The 16822-nt window shown below is 54.0% G+C and overlaps 1 protein-coding gene across 10 annotated transcripts in view; it reads left to right on the top strand.

The window, feature by feature from the left end:
* Positions 1 to 16822, top strand: part of EPHB1 (EPH receptor B1) — a 323707-nt gene that overhangs the window by 110477 nt on the left and 196408 nt on the right. Inside the window, exons 1-2 of one of the 10 annotated variants that reach the window (XM_089780941.1) lie at positions 7132 to 7442; positions 10596 to 10888. The exons of 7 other annotated variants lie outside the window; for them this stretch is intronic. The gene's annotated coding sequence lies outside the window, so the exon portion shown is untranslated. Of the gene's footprint in view, positions 1 to 7131; positions 7443 to 10569; positions 10889 to 16822 lie in introns of those variants that run through there. 2 more of the 10 variants (XM_075937231.2, XM_089780942.1) reach the window with 2 other exon arrangements.

The following is a 16822-nucleotide window of genomic DNA, read 5'->3' as shown; positions in this document are numbered from 1 at the left end:
TCTGAACATTTTGGGAATGCAAATGTGAAACATAAATTAGTGCAGAGCCGCTGGCTCGTTTTCAGAAGTTTGCTTTAACTTAAAGATGAGCAAAGTTTGATGCATTTATTGAATTGTCTCTGCTAAAACAGTTTTCCAACTATTGAGCGCAAGGAAAACACTTTGGGGCAAGTATCAGAGGGGGAGCCGTGTTAGTCTGAATCTGCAAAAGCGGCGAGGAGTCCTGTGGCACCTTATAGACTAACCGAAGTGTAGGAGCATAAGCTTTCGTGGGCAAAGACCCACTTCGTCAGATGCATGCATCTGACGACGTGGGTATCTGACGAAGTGGGTCTTTGCCCACGAAAGCTTATGCTCCTACACTTCAGTTAGTCTATAAGGTGCCACAGGACTCGTCGCCACTTCGGGACAAGTGCTTTTTGAAAAGTTCATATTTCTTGCCAAAAGCCAAACTATTGCAATGATCTATAAAGGCTTCGCATGTGAGAGAGGAATGCAGTGTTATCACGTGTCTTTCTCTCGTAGATAAGAACGCTCTGGCGCTACAAAGTCATTCAGAGGTCATTAGGCCTTCAGCAGAGAGGCTGTTAACTCCAGTGAAATCTCTTCCCCCATCACGTCCTGTCAGTACCGCTTTGCCCAGCGCACTGTTCTGTGTCGGGGTGGGGCGGAGGTGTCTGTGAGCGCGAGACAGACCCAGGAGAGGGTTTTAGGCTCTCGGTGGATTTTCACCTCTTGAGATTTACAGTTGGTTGAAGCCGCTGTTGAAAAAGGGCTCCTGGAATCATCCCGGCGGCACCATCTTTGGAAGTGTCACTGAACAATGGTGCGCGGTGCGTCCGGTGGTAGGCAGTGTGGTGTCGCCTAGGCGAGGCAGAGGTTGCGGCTGTCTCCTCATGACACATGAGCATGCTGAGATGGAATAACAGGCACTTTCCCCCCATCTCCAGAAGTTGTTTCCTCTCAGCTAGCCGTAGAGGATGCAGGACAGACTGGCAAAGATTGGCACCATCTGTGCAAGTTGTGATGGATGACACCTGGGCTAGTAAACACTGGTACACAAACATGAGACAAACACCACATGATGTGGCGTTCTTGGCAGGCCCGGCTTAGGGAAGACCCAGGACTAGAATTTCAGCACAAGGACTCTTGTCTGCCAGGAGGGACGACGAAGGTGCGTTGACAGAAGGCTTGCACAACACCTGCTCTGCCGGAGCCTGCCTCCAGACAGTGCCTTGTTTTCCTAGCTGTGAAATTCACAGGATGTGTGTCAAGTGTGATCTAAACACGAGCCAGATTCTCATTCGTAGGGAGACCCGTTGTGCACTGTTGCGGGGCCAACAGAACCAGGCCCCTGTGTATGTGTGTGTTTAATCAGCGGCAAAATAGACCGTATGCAGGCGTGGTAGGTAAGATATTATGGACACCATGTATCGTTTCAGCAGTGCGTTGTCCATTGAGCAGTTTGGCCTCACACAGGATGGTGTTTGGAACAGATATGAATAATCAGAGTAAACACGGAGGCAGGAATTTGTGGTGCAGTTCCAGTCAGAAGAAGCAGGTCTGTGCCAGACCCTCCTCGGGAGGTGCCCAACACTCCTTGAGCGGCTTTGAGTTCCAGGTGCATGAACTGGTCTCTACTTTTATTTCTGTCGAGTGGCGCCGCTGCACAGCTGGAGCCAGCATTGGTCGCAAAGCAGTCAGTGGGGCAGCTCCCCATACCGGCTGGAGGGAGCTGGCCAGCCCACCCCGGTACTTTCCCTTTGGCCCTCAGTCTGACGCCAGGACGAAAGGGGACAGGAGTTGGTTTGCGGAATCAGAAAAGTCGCAGGCAGGGGGGCTGACCACTTCCGCGTGGCCTGGCTATATGGCCTCGGAAGGGGCGGGGCCTCAGGCAGAAGGGGCGGGGCTGGGGCCTGCCACACCACCTGGAGCATGGTGCTGCCCCCACCAGACCTCAGAGCTTTGTGGAGCATATGGAGCGGTGATTTAAAGGGCCCAGGGCCCAGGCCACCGCCGTTGCCACAGTAACCAGGAGCCTCAGACCCCTCTGAGTCACGAGGCCCTGGGGACAACTGCCCCCTTTGCCCCCCTCCTCTGGCCGGCGAGCCTGGCTGCAGGATAGTGAGTGTTACGCTCTCCGAGAACAAGCTGATGTTTTCCATCCCGATGCCTTTGGCCATTTTGGCTTACAGGGCCTGGCCAGAAGCCTGGTTCAGTCACTCGGAAGATGCCCACCAACTTCAGAAGACTGTGCCTGAGGCCTGGAGAGGCCAAAGGATCACATCGGAAGGGGTTTCGGGACCGCTTAGGCCCGGGGTGGCCAACCCATTACAAAGAGCCAAAACTGTGGTGGATACACACAAAGAGCCGAGGGAAAGAAGTTGAGCAAAAAACTCCCCAAAAAAGAAACAAAAACACCCCACTGCCCCTTTAAGAGCTGCGTGTGGCCCGAGCAGGCTTCTGTCAGCCGCAGCGTCAGCTCTCGCTGCCCCAAGCGGCGCCCTGACCAGACAAGGAAAAAAGTTCAGAGCAGGGGAACGCAGAACAGCCGTGCTGCGGGTGCGGTAGCCACAGTTTTTCCTTTGAAGAGCCGTGGGTGTGCCACCCCTGGCCTAGGCCTTGTTTTCTCTGGGCAAGCGATATTCGTAACTGGAGTCCGTAACCGCCGTCCCCGGGGGAGATAAGCTGGTGTGGTGGGTTCATCCAGCGGGTGCGTGAAAAGCGAACGCGCCGCCGTTTGTGAAGTGAGCCGTTTCAGACCGGAGTCTCTGAAGCCCTCTGGGTGGGTGGCCGTCAGTGTCTGCTTGATCCTGGCATCACAGTGGTAGCGGTTGACCTGGTGTCCATCTTCGCTACTCACTGGAAAAAACCCTTTTCTTTTGCTAGCTGCGAACTGCAATTGTTCTTTTCTTCCAGCCTTTGGCTGTCTGATCTATTTAGACTGTTTCTTAATGTGTGTTTGGAGAACACCTAGCATAATAGGGCTGCTTAGGTAAGGCGAACAGTGACTACAATAGGAGTTTAATGTAATATGCTCTTAGAAGCATTTTCTATCAGTAGATTGGAGCGGGCTTGACAAGTCACTACCGCTATCCCTATTCTAGAGATGGGGAAACCGAGGCATAGAGCGGTGACGACTTGTCGAAGATCACCAGCAGAACCAGGAATAGAAGTCAGGGCTTCTGATTTTCAGTCTGCCCCTCTAACCTCTAGGATGTTCAAGAGACTGTCCTGAAAGCCCGCTGTGCCCATGGGAGACCTAGAATGAAGCAACATGTGAACCTAGTCACTCAGGGGCAGTAATCAATTAAGCACGGTGAATCCCCAAGAGAACAACCTTAGTGAGCTGTTTGCAGACGGTGAAAACTCTTGTGTAAATCCCTTGGCAAATGCATTCTGAGCAAGAACGATTCCCGCAGCCAGGCCAGACCCGGGGATAATTGGCAGCAGAGAAAGGTTATAGATTCAGATTCATGAATTGTTCATTGTGGCTCGTTTGCCTGGTTCCAGTCGGAGCAGCGACCCAGCTGCAGCAGTGGCAATCCTCGTTGGGCAGGGCTCCAGGGAGCCCTTTTTCGAAGCTCCTCCCTCGTAGACCCCAGGTTTGGTTTTAGGCCCAGGGCAGTATAGACGCAGGCAGTGCGGCAGCAATTAGGGTTGCCAGATGGTCTCCCCAAAATACCGGACACGCGGTCTTTTTTCTGAACAACAACTACAAAAAAGGAATGCGGGATAATAAGCCCCCCATTCTGGGGTGCCCAGAGCAGTGATCGCAACCCTGCCTCCCAGCTGGGACTCCCAGGCTGGGAGGCGGGGCCACGATCGGCGCTGGGAGCCTGTGATTGCACAGAAGCCTGGCGGGAGCGGGGGGAGTGGTTGGGAGTCCTAGCCACTCCCCCCACCAGGCTTCTGCGCAATCACAGGCTCCTAGCACCGATCATGGCCCCGCCTCCCAGTCGCTCCCCCCGCCCACGCCAGGCTTCTGTCCAGTGCGCAGCCGGAAAAAGCAGAGAATACTGGACATTGCACGTGTCCGGTATTCTCTGATTTTTTTTACTGGACAAAGAGTGCAAATACTGGACTGTCTGGTAGGATACCGGACACCTGGCAACCCTAGCCAGCAATCGACATGAGATCTGCCACGGAGCCCCTCTGTCTCTTCATGCGTTTGCAAAGCTAGTGGAGGAGAAGTGTGTCACTTGAGCTCTTAAGACTTTAATGAATTAAAATCAAACAAAAAGGGGTGGTGGTTGGTTCCCTCAGCCTGCTGAATCGAACCACGGAGCTGGGAGCTACTGGGTGGCTCCTCTTGACAGTCTCCATCGAGAGCCATGTATGGAGAGGGACTGGGGGCAGGTTTTTGTGTGGGAGTCTGGCCCTGCACCTCCTGGCTCTGGGCAACTCATTGACAAACCCAACCCTGCTCTCAAGAGGAGTCAAGTCAGCTCCTGTTTGTCAGCCTCTTCTTCTGTTAGCGCAAACAGTTTGGTGCCAGGAGGCCTACCCCAGCTGCAGGGCAGTGTGTTCAGCCCCTCCCCCTGCCCGATGCCACATGAGACTCGCAGGCTGAAACGGAAACGGAAGGCGCAAGCCGCTCCCGGAGCTGCGGTTCCTTGGCGTTCCGCGGAGGGCCGTCACGGCCGTTAGCGGTGAGGAGGAACGAGCGAGCAACTTCACGCGAAGGCACAGGAGGTACATGGTAATTGAACAGTCTGTGCCCAGGAGCCGGTCAGACGGGCAGTGAGTCCCTGTTTGCACAGAGCAAGGGCAGGTGGGAAGCCGTTAATTCATCAGGGGGCCACCAGACCTTTAGTTTCCCCCACGTCCACAGGCATGGCCCTTCACAAGCTCTTATTGGGTGCGGTTGGCTGTTCCCAACCAATGGGATGCAGCCCGCACTGCTTCCCGCAGTTCCCGTTGGCTGAGAACAGCGAACCACGGCCATGGGGAATTGCAAGGAGCCCTACCTGTGAACACTCAGGAAAATGCACCATTTGGTGGCTCCCCGAGGGCTAACCCTGATGAACTGCACCCAGCTCTGGGCGGCTTCTTGCCGTCCCATGGCATAGAGGAAAAAACTGCTCAGAGAGAACATTCCTGGTGTGTGTCACATGGTTGCCCGATTCCCCAGGGAGTCACAGTCTGGGCGCCAGGAACGCCTCCCTTTTCTGGCTAGCTGGAAGTACGTTGCTAGGTATTCCTGCAGGTTTCGTTCCATGACAAAATCTTTAATTAAAGATTAACCTTTAATTCCGGGAGACTCCAGGACAACCATGGAGGGTTGGCAACTTGGGCTGTAAGAGTTTAACAGGTTAGCCAACCCATTCATGCATCTTGGTTCCAGTTACTGGTTAAACTCTCACGGGGTTGGCAGCTGCTGGAAGTCCGGGGGCCTCCGCTTGGTCGGCAGTGCTGGGAGCTGGTACAGCCTGTTTAACCATGTCACCGGTTCCGTGGTTAGTATTTTCTAACCGTTTCTACATCCCTATTGGCAATGGTAGCTGGAAGGACAGTCTCAAAACTTTATAAGGAGTGTTTGCCCCCAAATGTTTTTCTTCTGTAATGTGGGGCTACAAAATAGAAACGGTTGAGAACCCAGGTCCTGTACTGACCAGCACAGGAACGGTAGGGTTAAAAGGGATATTCTCCAGGTTGCTAGGCGCTCTGATTGCTTCTCGTTTAAACAAATAAATAAAAAAGGTCTCTCGTGCCAAAGCGGTGCGAACAACTGGCTTCTCCGTTCATTGCCCGAGTTGAAAAATTTAAAAAAAATTGTTTTGGGTTGAACAAAATACTCAGTTTCATTTTTTGCGTTTTCAAAACAAACCTAACCCTGGTCTCTAGGGCAGTCAAGTCAGCTCTGGAGATGATGTTTCAGAGGGAAGCTATTTTGTCTCCGCCTTTGGCTTTTCAATGCTACGGTTCATTTTCTGGCCAGCGCGTGAACAATAGCGTTAAAAGGAAAGTGATTTGCTAGTGTTCCAATTGCATCTGCTTTGCAACCCTCCGCTCTGGTAATGTCGTAGCAGGTGCAAAGCGCCGGCTTTTCTGGATCCAAGGTTTGGATGTGCCTGCAGGAGAGAGGGGAGCGTTTCACTCCCATTTAGGGTCTTTCCTGTGCGTGCAGCCTGCAACGCGGTTGAGCCCCAAGAGAAGTGTGAAACTATATTAATAATCCAAGTGGGAGTTCAAAAGGATTTTATAGCCTTCGGGTGACCCAGTTTATTTCTTCGACTATGTAACTAACGACTTAGCAGCCGCTGTTCGTATTGCACACGGACTCCTGAGAACTCTGCCACCCACGGACGTGACATTGTTTGGGAAATGGTAACGCAGGGGTTATCGCTAGGCGCATGGAAAAGGGGTGAGGTGAAATGGAGACTCGTAGCCAATTACGTAGGAGCATGTATATGAGGAAACTCTCCGTTCCCACGGTTCTGTGTGATCATCGTCTGTTCGTGTGAATCATCTGCTATGCCTTTGATAGTGTGTGTGTGTGTGTCTGTCTGTTCAGGAACTCCTCCTAAACGGTAAGAGCGAGGGCCACCAAATTCGGCAGGCAGCTTCCTCTGATCATAACTTACAGCAAGGGCAGGGGTTGGTTGTGCCAGGACAACAGGATTTGCCTGGACTGGGACTGGTTCTCAGAAAACCATTCTGAAAAGAGACAGAATCACCAGGCAGGTGAAAGGGCTGGCTGGGGGCTTGCCTCCCCACCCCGTCTGGTACTGCCTTCACCCTGAGCGTCCCACCCCCCAGGATCCCTTCAAGAAGGTTGGGAGGGGCTGAAGCTCTCCCTCCCTCCCGATCGTGGGGGAGACATTGCTGGCTGTTCCCCTTTGTCAGGGAGTGAGGAGAAAGTGCCGAGTTTGCTGCATTCCTTGCTCCGGCTGGGGGGCACGAACCTGGACCTACCCCAGCTGAGGGACATGCGCCCCTCCCCCCACTCTGCCTGCTGGAGAGGTGCTTCTCACCTGGCCCCAAGCTGCTGCAGTAAGAGAGGGCTGGGGACGGCCTCTCTCCCTGGGGCAGTCTGCACCGTGAACCTCTCCTCCCCTGCCCCACCCCAGAGCCATGGTTGACATGAAGAAAAATAAAAATGAATTGAGTTAAGGACCGGAGCAAGGCGGGTAAATCTTCTTGTGGTTTTATGGTTCCTGTGATTCAAAACAATGCAACGAGCTTTCCAAGGCCATTTGTAACCACAGAAATTTGATCTTGTATTTGCCAGATTCTGACATTGATGCTTTGGTTATCCTCTAAAGCAGCTGGTGACATCACACTAACTAATGACATCACAGTAGGTTTGCCAGGGAGAGTTGGCAACCCTCTCTCGCAACCTCTAAAGTGGGGCATAACTCGTCAGTCCTTATGTGACCTCTGAGCGTGTTGAGATGCTCTCTGTTTCTGAATGTGACTTGGAACGAAAAGCCTGACAGGTAATTGAAGAGCATTTCCATTTGGAAGTAGATTGCTTTTAGGCTTACAGCAATTTTATTTTCCAACTCTTCATGCATTCATTTAAAAACTTGGGCTCCTAAAGTGTTTTAAAAATCCTTAATCGTTCCCCTTGAACGCCTTCTTAAATCTTGACTGCATCAAAGTAAAAAGGCTTGCTGCAACACAGCAGCCGCACAGACTGGGAGAGGAATTTTATTAAGTTTAGGTGAGTCAGAAAAATAATAATAATAAAACATTTTTTATGAAGTTGGTGAGAAACTTATAAACTAGGTGAAGTTTTACAGCGTATGAAATTGATACAAGTTGTAAATTTGAATTCCCAGACTGGTCCTCGGGTCTTGTTTGTTATTACATGAGGTAACGTTTTCCACTCGTAATGGTTCACTTCAGCAGCACAAATGGGGACGGTTCAGCTTTCCAAATGACCTGCAATTCGTGTTTTGCAATAAAACGGCCACCTGTCCGTGAGGCCCCATTGATTACTTTGACGAAGAAACACCATGTCTGTTGATTATTGGCAGATACCTGTTGCCTGCTCTGCCTGTGTGTGGGCACAAATGCACTGCCGGGCCAGCCCTCCCGGAAATCCCAGTGGGCCCCATTTGATTCCTTCTACCGGTGTAGGTTGGTTGCTACTGCTCGCTATGGCTTCCAGCTGGAGGCTCAGGCGCTACTAATAGCTGGGGGGACTGTAAACTTTCAGGGACCATGTCAGAGGGTGGCTGGCCCTGTGATGGGGCAAGGCTTCACCTCCCTCTGCTGGGCTCGGAACAAGGCAGCTCCGGTTCCCGGGGCGTGGTTCACTCCCTGATCAGCTGAGGCAGGTAACAAGGGTAAGGGCTTGGGGAGCCGCGAGAAGGAAGCAGCGCTCAGAGGGAGGGTTGTTCCCGCAGACTGGAGACGGGTTCTGAGAAGTGCGAGAAGCTACCGAGGAGGAGAGGAGGGCAGAGCTCAGGGAGCAGGCAGGGCCGACTGGGTCTGGCTGTTCCAACTGAGGGACCTCAGCGGGAGCCCATGGGGTGGGTGGCTCGGGGCTCCCCTGCCTGCTTGTGGAGGAGCCGGCCCGGAGCCGGAGGGCTGGCTGAAAGTACAAGTTTGACTAGAGGTGTGTGCCCACGTGGGGGCATCCCAGCACGGCGCTCGGGTGGGCCTGGTGGCCCCTGGCAGTGGAGCTGCGCACACCCGCCCAGGTTTCGCTGGCGCAGCAGAGCACAGGGCGGTACTGCTGGGGCGTGTGTGGGTCTCCGGGGCAGTGGCTGTTGCACCGTTTTTCCTCACGTGCAGGTCTGCCCTGGACAGGGGCCTCGGGTCAGTGTGCCTCTAGCTTCCCCACCCTGCAGCAGGCATCCATGGGGAGGGCAACACATCGCCTTCCTGTGGGTGCCCAGGACAAAATGCAGATCGCAGGAGTGGGGCCCAATGGGTCTGGGAGTGGGAGGGGCAGAGAGTTGGGGGGTGAGGGCTCTGGCCCGGCGTGCAGGCTCTGGGGTGGGGCTGGGTATGTGGGGCGGAGGTGCAAGAGAGGTTTCCAGACTGGGGTGCAGGCTCTGGGATCGGGGGATGCAGGAAGGGGTTTCCAGTCTGGGGTGCAGGTTCTGGGCTGGGGCTGGGGATGAGGAGCTTGGGGTGCAGGAAGTGGCTCTGGGTTCGGGGGCCTCAGGGTGGGGGTTGGGACTCAGGCCTACCTAGGCAGCTCCTGGTCCGTGGTGCTTGGGCAGGCTGCCTGGTGTCTGTCAGTCGTGGGGCACCACGCTGCAGCCCTGAAGCAGCCAGCAGGTCCGGCTCCCGGGGCTGGAGGCTTAAGGCTCTGCAGCACATGGAGCCGCCGTGGTTCCCCTCTCTAGTAGCCGGACCTGCTAAGCTGGCTGCTTTGCCATTGGCTACCGCAGGGAGCTGCCCCCTCTTGCTGCAGCTCCGTGCTGGGGCGGGCCTGGCGACTTAGCTTTGCATCGCAGGTACCCCGCTAACGCAGGCTTTTGGCGGGCGGAGGGGACGAGTTAGCTTTATGCTGTCGACCGGGGGCTGCTAGGTGTGGGAGAAGGTGCAAGGGGGCCCTGGTGGCTGGGAGGTAGGAGTTGACTTTTTGAGAGAGATTGGGTGCTGACAGGCAGGCTGGGGTAGATCATGAAGGACCGTGACGGTGAGGACTAGTACCTTACGTTTGAGAAGGGGGAGCCAGTGGCGGGATAAGAGCGGCCATATTGGCCTAGCCCAGTGTCCTTTCTTTCGACAGTGGCCAATGCCAGGGGCTCCAGAGGGATTGCCATGGGTGCCCAGCTATCCAGGAGGTGAGGGGACCCTCCAGCAGCCCAACCCTCCCGGCAGGAAAACCCCAGAGTGCCCATGTCTGATGTGGTCAGCAGAGGCCCCTGACCAGTGGCGGGCGGCGCAGGGTTGTGTTTGGCAAGGCCTGGGCAAAGGCTGTGCCAGTCACTGAGCAACGTGAGGGGCTGCAGCTGCGCAGACGGATAGCAAAGGCCGTATCCTAGAGACATTCGGGTTTGTGTGGCTCCCCCGGTGGCTAGTCTGGGAACTGAAAGGCAGGCGGCGGTTTTCCTACCGACTGGCAAACGTTTGGGACCAAATTGAAGAGCCGAGGGCAGACGCGGCTTCTGAGCGCCCACCTGCGGAAGCTTGCGGAAGGCGGCAAACGGTGTGTCTGCCCTCCATGTATGGCCGCCCCGAGCTTCGGGCCAGCTGCCCCAGGGGCAACTCAGAGCAGTCACAGAGCTCCCCGAAGGCCAGGCCTTTCCCACTGTGGCGTAACCCTCCGATGCCGCGTTAGAGCGGCAGTTAGCGTGGGGGAGGATCTGTCCGGAGCCCTTTCTCTTGCAACACTTGCGCTCGTTAGCGATTGCGCCGGGTGAGTTGACTTGCTTTTGTGCGGACATGGTCCGGTGTTGGTTCTTTAAGTGTGTGTGTGTGTGTGTGTGTGTGTGTGTGTGTGTGTGTGTGTGTAATAAAAATCTTTATTGAAAACACCCCACCCCCAGCATGGTCACAACTAGAATTTCTCCTTCTCAAATATTTACCTATCTATGCATGGTATTTAACTAGTTACCGGCTGACTCCTTTTTTTTTTTTTTTAAAAAAAAGGCCAGTTCAGATTTTAAAATATCCTGCATGCTCAGGTCTGTGGGGACGAGCGAGGAAATTCGTGGGAAACGCAATATTGACACAGAGAAACAGCAGTGATAGAAACAGCCGCTGGTATCAGATCCTCCCCGCAACATCCTACTTGTCACCTGAAAGGTGACTCGCAGAGGGAACTAGTTGGACTCGCGCTCTGCTTGGCTTCTCCATGGCGTGTGAAGAGGACTTCAAAGCGATTTCTCCACAGCTGTCTTTTCCTCTGGCTTGTTTTTCCGTTGGAAATCCAGGTGTGGCGTAGCCGGGCGGAGGCTCTGTGGTGACTGCGGAGAAGGTGAGAAGTGAAGCCCTCCAGAGAGCTAGGAGTGAAAGCTGAGCGGGGGAGCGGATTTACAGCCAGAGCCGTTGTGTGTTTTATGACACCTATTTCCCTTTGCTGAGGGCTGGCGGGGGTGGCGAAAGGACGGCTGTGGGTCAGAGCAGGGCCGCACCCAGGAGGGGGAGGGGACAAAGGGGGCTGTGACCCTCCTTTCCAGGCATGAGGATTCTGTCGGGGGTGAGGGGCCGTTTTCGGACATATGCTCAGCCCTGCCCGTTCTGTAGCAGGGCCCGGCTGGTGGACAGCATAGGGCCGTTGTGCTAGCTCTGGGATGACCAGGGGTTCGTTATGGGCAATGGCAGGTGCCAGCTGCCTCCTCGCCCCCCGGCCCCTCATTATGGTGTATGTGTACAGGCCTTATGGGGCGGGCTATGACTGCTCTGATATGAAGGTCTAAGAACTAACCACGTGCGCCCTCCAGCGGCACCAGGGAAGATCCGGTTTGACATTCCTGAGATCTCTGAGGTAAATTCCTAAGGCCAGGCATTCCGCTTTTATTTGCGCATCACAAGGAAGGCTACAGCGTTGTCACGGACTCCGACTTCCCCCGACCTCTGACGTTTTCTGGGCTGCAGCTCTGGGCCAGCATCCCCTCCCCCCGCAGCGCCTCACCCCTGCACTGAGAGACCCCCCAACAGCTGCCCCACTGAGCTGGATAGGTGGGGAGACCCCCATGAATGTCCAGCTGCCCAGGCTGCGAGGGAACCCTCCAGCAGCCCAACCCCAGAGCTCCCATTGACCGCAGTGGAGGGGGACCCAAGAGCTGAACTCGCCTCCACATTTTGTCCCGGATAGTTTTAGTGAATATTAGGGACAGGCCACAGGCTTCTGTGAATTTCTCTTTATGGCCCATGACCTGCCCCTAACTGTCACTGAACTCCATGCTGAAAGCTTGGCCTTACTGCGAAAACGCAGGAGGGCAGCTCTTTTGTAGGGCACTTGTAAGAAAGGCGCGGGACTGGGGGGGATGGCAAGGTCCCCGTTTGTCCCAGACAGAGACGCCCGTCCTCTCGCCAGAGGGCTGCATGCTGGCGCTGTGGCGTGTCACATGTAGGAGAGGATGCTGAATTCCAGACCCCTTAGCTGGAGTCCTGAGGGACAGAGTTTGTACGGCAGCTGTGTCTGCGTGAGCATGGGCACAGAAGAGCAGAGGGGGGAGAAAACTGTGGGCTCTGGAGGAATGAGTAGAGGGCGGGGGGTGCTGAGATGCGGGGTGGCTTAGGACAAGTCATGTCACCGGTCTAGCCCAGTTTCCTCGTCTGTAACATGGGGATCCTTGAGAATTCGTCGGGTGCCAGCTGCAGAATGCCATGCAAATACTGTCTGTTTGCAGTCTGCTTATGGGCACAGGATAATTCTGTTCAAGTAATTGCCTAGTGTGAGAGCAAGATCAGGGAAGGAAGAGGATGGCCAGGAGTCCTCTTAGAATGGGCCCTCGTGGAAGTCCTGCCGGCATGTGTGGGAAGCACCGTGCCGCGTCACAGCGCCACGCTGCCCCCGAGACCGGGAGGTGCCTGGAAGACACAATTGGGCCATAAATATTTAAAATGCTTTATACACAAGTCATTTCTCTTTTTGTCAGCAGTAATTTATTACGCACATTAGCCATGGTGTGCTGTTCTGATGTCTGGGTATTTCTTTAAAATTCCACCTGTGCCATTCAGCTGTACCTGGGAGCATTTGAAAGAAGGTCACGCTAGTCTTTTGTTTCCTTGCCTGCACGCTAGGACGTCTCCTGAGTTTATTTAAGGGGGGGGAGGAGGGAGGGACCCGAGAATTAGTGGCGTGTTCATTTTTTTTTTTAAAGCAGTTGAAATTCATACCCATCTGGGTATTTATACAGCAAGATCTTCTGGATGGAGAATCTGCCAAGATAGTCATGTGACTGAGGCCAACATGAAACAAAAGAATCCATTTATTATCCAGGCAGGAAATTTGTTCTTCTAGATGTTGCAGCGGCAGACATAACTATTTCATTTCCTTCGGTTCACCCAGATTGATAGCTTGTGCTCTTTTGTTTGCATGCATGTTTTATTCCTAAGCACTTTCTATTGTGTCTGGGTACGGTTTTGTGTGCACTGTGCTTGTAGAGCTAAGCATTTCTGTGTGTGTGTGTGTGTGTGTGTGTGTGTGTGTGTGTGTGTGTGTGTGTGTGTGTGTGTGTGTGTGTGTGTGTGTGTGTGTGGCCTTGATTTTACAGAGCTCTGAGCCTGTACAACCAGCAAGAACCCATCTAGTTTCTTCACAAACACTCTTTGTGTTCCCCGACAACCCATGGCCTCTCTTGCGTGTTTGCAAGTCCTGATCCCCTCCCTCCAGGGTACCCCACTCCTTTGAAACCTCTTTCAGGTCTGGTGCCTCTGCTTTGCCCCCGAATGGTCTCACTGGAAGATGACAAAACCAGCAACGTGACTTTTGAATTGCTTAACCTGACCCAGCACTAGAGGAGACAGGGCTGAAGGGACCGACCCAGGGCTGGTCTGAGGAAAGAGGCAGAGGAGAGATTGCCAGTTGTGGCAGTATTGTAAGGGTTGTATCCTCGGGGCTCCGTGCTACAGCAGAGTGGTGTGTGCCCATTGAGAGAGTGAATAAATCAGGTACAGTAGGTTTTCAGTCTGTCTAGAGAGGGCTGAGGGCATTGCTGATTCTCTTGTGGAATGGCGCAAGGGACAGTGTGGTGACTCTCTGCTTTGGATTTCTGGGCTGTCACAGAAATGGGGTGCGTAGCTACACCTGGAAGGATGAGACCTTTATCAACAAACACCGATTTCACTGTGCACCCACACCATTCGACGCCTGTTTCCTTTGCCAGTGATGAAAACATGCTGCTAGGTGACGGAAGAAGAGGTGCCCAAGTATTTACTGGCTGTTGAGTGCAGGGTATTTATGGCTGTGTACATTTTGAAATGTGGTGGTGACAATTTGTTTTCATAGTTATATAGCTTTAACTTTTGGAATCTCAGTGTAGTAATTGTCTGAGCTCTCCAAAAACTTTGCCCAACTGAGAATTTAAATGAATACATTGGAAAACAAAAAGCTTTTAAAAATATCGCTCTTATCCACCGGAATCGTTGGAAAACCAGAATTTAGCTACACTGTGCTGCTAGCTCTCATGGTGCAACGGGGTTAACCGGGAGGCTGTCCCCTTGGCTCAGGCTAGCTGCCGGGCTTGTAGGATGCAGAGCAGTGAGCAGGTCTGACTGCCACAGGTTTCCAAGAGGAATTCTTCAGCAGCAGACGGGTAAGTAGCTGGACTCCCCGAGTGGGAGAATCAGGCAGCGAGTCTGGGAAAGGCTGACTGGAGAGATGAGGTAGGAAGCAGTACGTGACTGGGAGGAACAAGCCCTAGCTGCTCTGTGCAGGGGGTAGGTCTGGGCTGCTTTACCATTCCCAGGAGAGGGGACAGTGCAGATTTCCGAGCAAAGAGGTCAGGACGCCAACGAGGTCTGGGCCTGGTGACTCTTTGCTCGGGTCACTGGACTCTGCCTACCAAGCTTTGATTGCCCTGGAGAGGCTGTTGGTGACCTGCCCAGAAACCATCAGCCATGGAGCTAACGGGGGATTTTGGTGCGTGGATGGGGACTCGCTGTAACCCCCAGAAGGGCTGTGAGAGGGGGCCGGGTGGTGAAGGCAGCCCTGGCCGGGCGGGCCGTGGGATGGTTACGTTTCTAGCCTATACCTGCACAGACACCCCATGAGTGTTGGGAACTAGTTCTTACTGGGTGGGGCTCTGAGGAGAGGCAGGCCGGTGTGTGGTGTCAGGCCAATTCGGACATGGGCTCAGCCAATCGCCGCAATGGGACCCACCTTCCACATTCAACAGAGTGGTCCCCAACCTTTTGGGGCTGCCGGACGCCCGGGGGCGGCACCACGTATGCACTGTACGCCCGGGGCGGGGGCCGTGCATGCGCCCGGCGCCCGGGGCATAAGAATGGCTCGGGCCGGCCCTGGTCTCTAGGCAGGTGCACATAAACGCCCCGGTGGGCACCATGGCGCCCACGGGCACCGCATTGGGGACCACTGCAAATAGACTGATAGTAGTGAGGTCTGTCATGGAGTTCACCGTTCTCTTCCCCCATTTTGGCTACAGGGACTGTGGGCTAGGGATGGTGTCTTGTTGTCAGGCCCAAGGGACGTGACTGACGTCATAAATGTCCATGTAGCTCTCGTGGTTACGTGTGGTGGGTGTGGGTGGCCTGCACCCCATGCTAGGAATGTAGGCGGGGTGAGATGCACAATGGGAGCTGGAGGCTTGTCAAGGCTGCCGGCTGCCCATGTAGATGTTTTGTGGAACCTTAACTCCAAATTTCCTCGCTTTCAGAAACTTGAACTCTTCATTTCACCCTGTTGCATCCTGACTGAGAAAAGTCTCTTCCGTTACCCCAGTTCTCAGCCTTCGCTCTCTCCCAACCAAGAGTTTGACTGAGAACGTCCTTTCAGTCTCAACTCAGTGTTCTTAAGATTGCACTAACACTTCTGGCGCCTTCTCTCTGCACGTAGGACTTCACAGAGCCGGAGACTTGCTCAAGGGACAGCTGGGTGCATACGGAACGTAGCCCGACTTATTCAAATCCAAGGAGTCTTACTTCTTTCATGTCTCTCGGAAAATATGCATGTCACGATATCCATTTCTGTGCGGTGGCTAGTGGCTGGTGGACGTGGTTTTATTCCTGAAGTGAGGATGGCTATCTGGCAATGTCTGGGCCTGGAATATGTAAGGTGACCTCCTGGCTGTTTGAATCCATGGAAAAACTCTCAATGACTTCCAAGATTTGGTCCATAGTCACAAGTGTACCTTGCATGCAATTAAAAATAGCCAGAGTAACACAAGCTATCTTACATGTGTACCCAATGTCTTCTCACACGCTCGACCCCAGGATAGCCTGGCCTTTAGGGGTAGACCGTGCTGTGACCGTCTCTTGGTGACTTGTTGACATGGGATAGATCTTTACCCTGAGCTGCACTCAAGGAGTGTGAATTCAAGTCCTGCCCTTGGTAGGCTGCTGGGAATCTGGTGTGTACGTCACTGTCGACTGCTTTTTAAATCCAGGTTGGGTTTCTTACCATACGTGGTCAGGCTTGACCATAGCAGGCAGGAATTGCTCGGTGAAACTCTCGGGCTTAGATTGTGCAGGAGGTCAGGCTGGAGAGTGGTGGTGGTGGTGGTCTTTTCTGACCTCAGATGTTATTAAATACCTCTCCTTCCTTGAAGCTTTCATCCTCTGGATACATTGCTGTCCAGTCCTTCCACCCCTTAGTCATCTCTCGGCAAAGCCATGCCAATGTCGCCTTTTTCGTCTCCAGCACCCTCACCGCTTCTGGTCACGTGGGGCTCTGAACTAAGTGGCTCTGCCAGGTCCAGTGGGCGCAAAGGCTATGAAATCCCTCTCCTTTCCAGAGACAGCCCGAAATCGCACTGGCAGCCGGTGTGTAGTTGGCTGTCCTCAGTCACTGCCAAATCCCGTGTGCTGTTGGGTCTGCTGAGCACACGGAGCTCTAAGGAGGTGACTGTCGCGGGTGACCCACGACGAGACCCTGTGTAATTTGTAGGTAATGTTAGTTCTGGCGGGCAGGCCGGTGCCGCCAGGAAGGAAGTGCCCGGCTCCTCAGAAGGGGAGAGGGGAATGAAGATAGGGGGCTGCTTTGTCTCCGATGATGCCACTTGTAAAAATGAGGCGTTAGCACCGCACAAACCAGAGCCACGTCGATTCAGAAACCGTCTCCCCCTTGCCTTCGTGTTGGAGACAGGCAGGCCAGGGGTCTGTTAGCTCTGGGAATTGGGCCTGCAGGTTGGACTAGGACGGGAAGATGCTGCTCCCCCCGTTTCCAGGTGGCAGGTGCAAAGAGAACCGTGTCGCTGTTTTTCTTCACGTGAGGTGCTCCGAGAGC

The sequence above is a fragment of the Pelodiscus sinensis genome, chromosome 10, assembly GCF_052426305.1.
Source record: "Pelodiscus sinensis isolate ZL-2025 chromosome 10, ASM5242630v1, whole genome shotgun sequence".
In the NCBI taxonomy this organism is placed as follows: Eukaryota; Metazoa; Chordata; order Testudines; family Trionychidae; genus Pelodiscus; species Pelodiscus sinensis.
The sequence above is the reverse complement of the archived record's forward strand: the minus strand, read 5'-3'. Positions and strand labels throughout refer to the sequence as shown.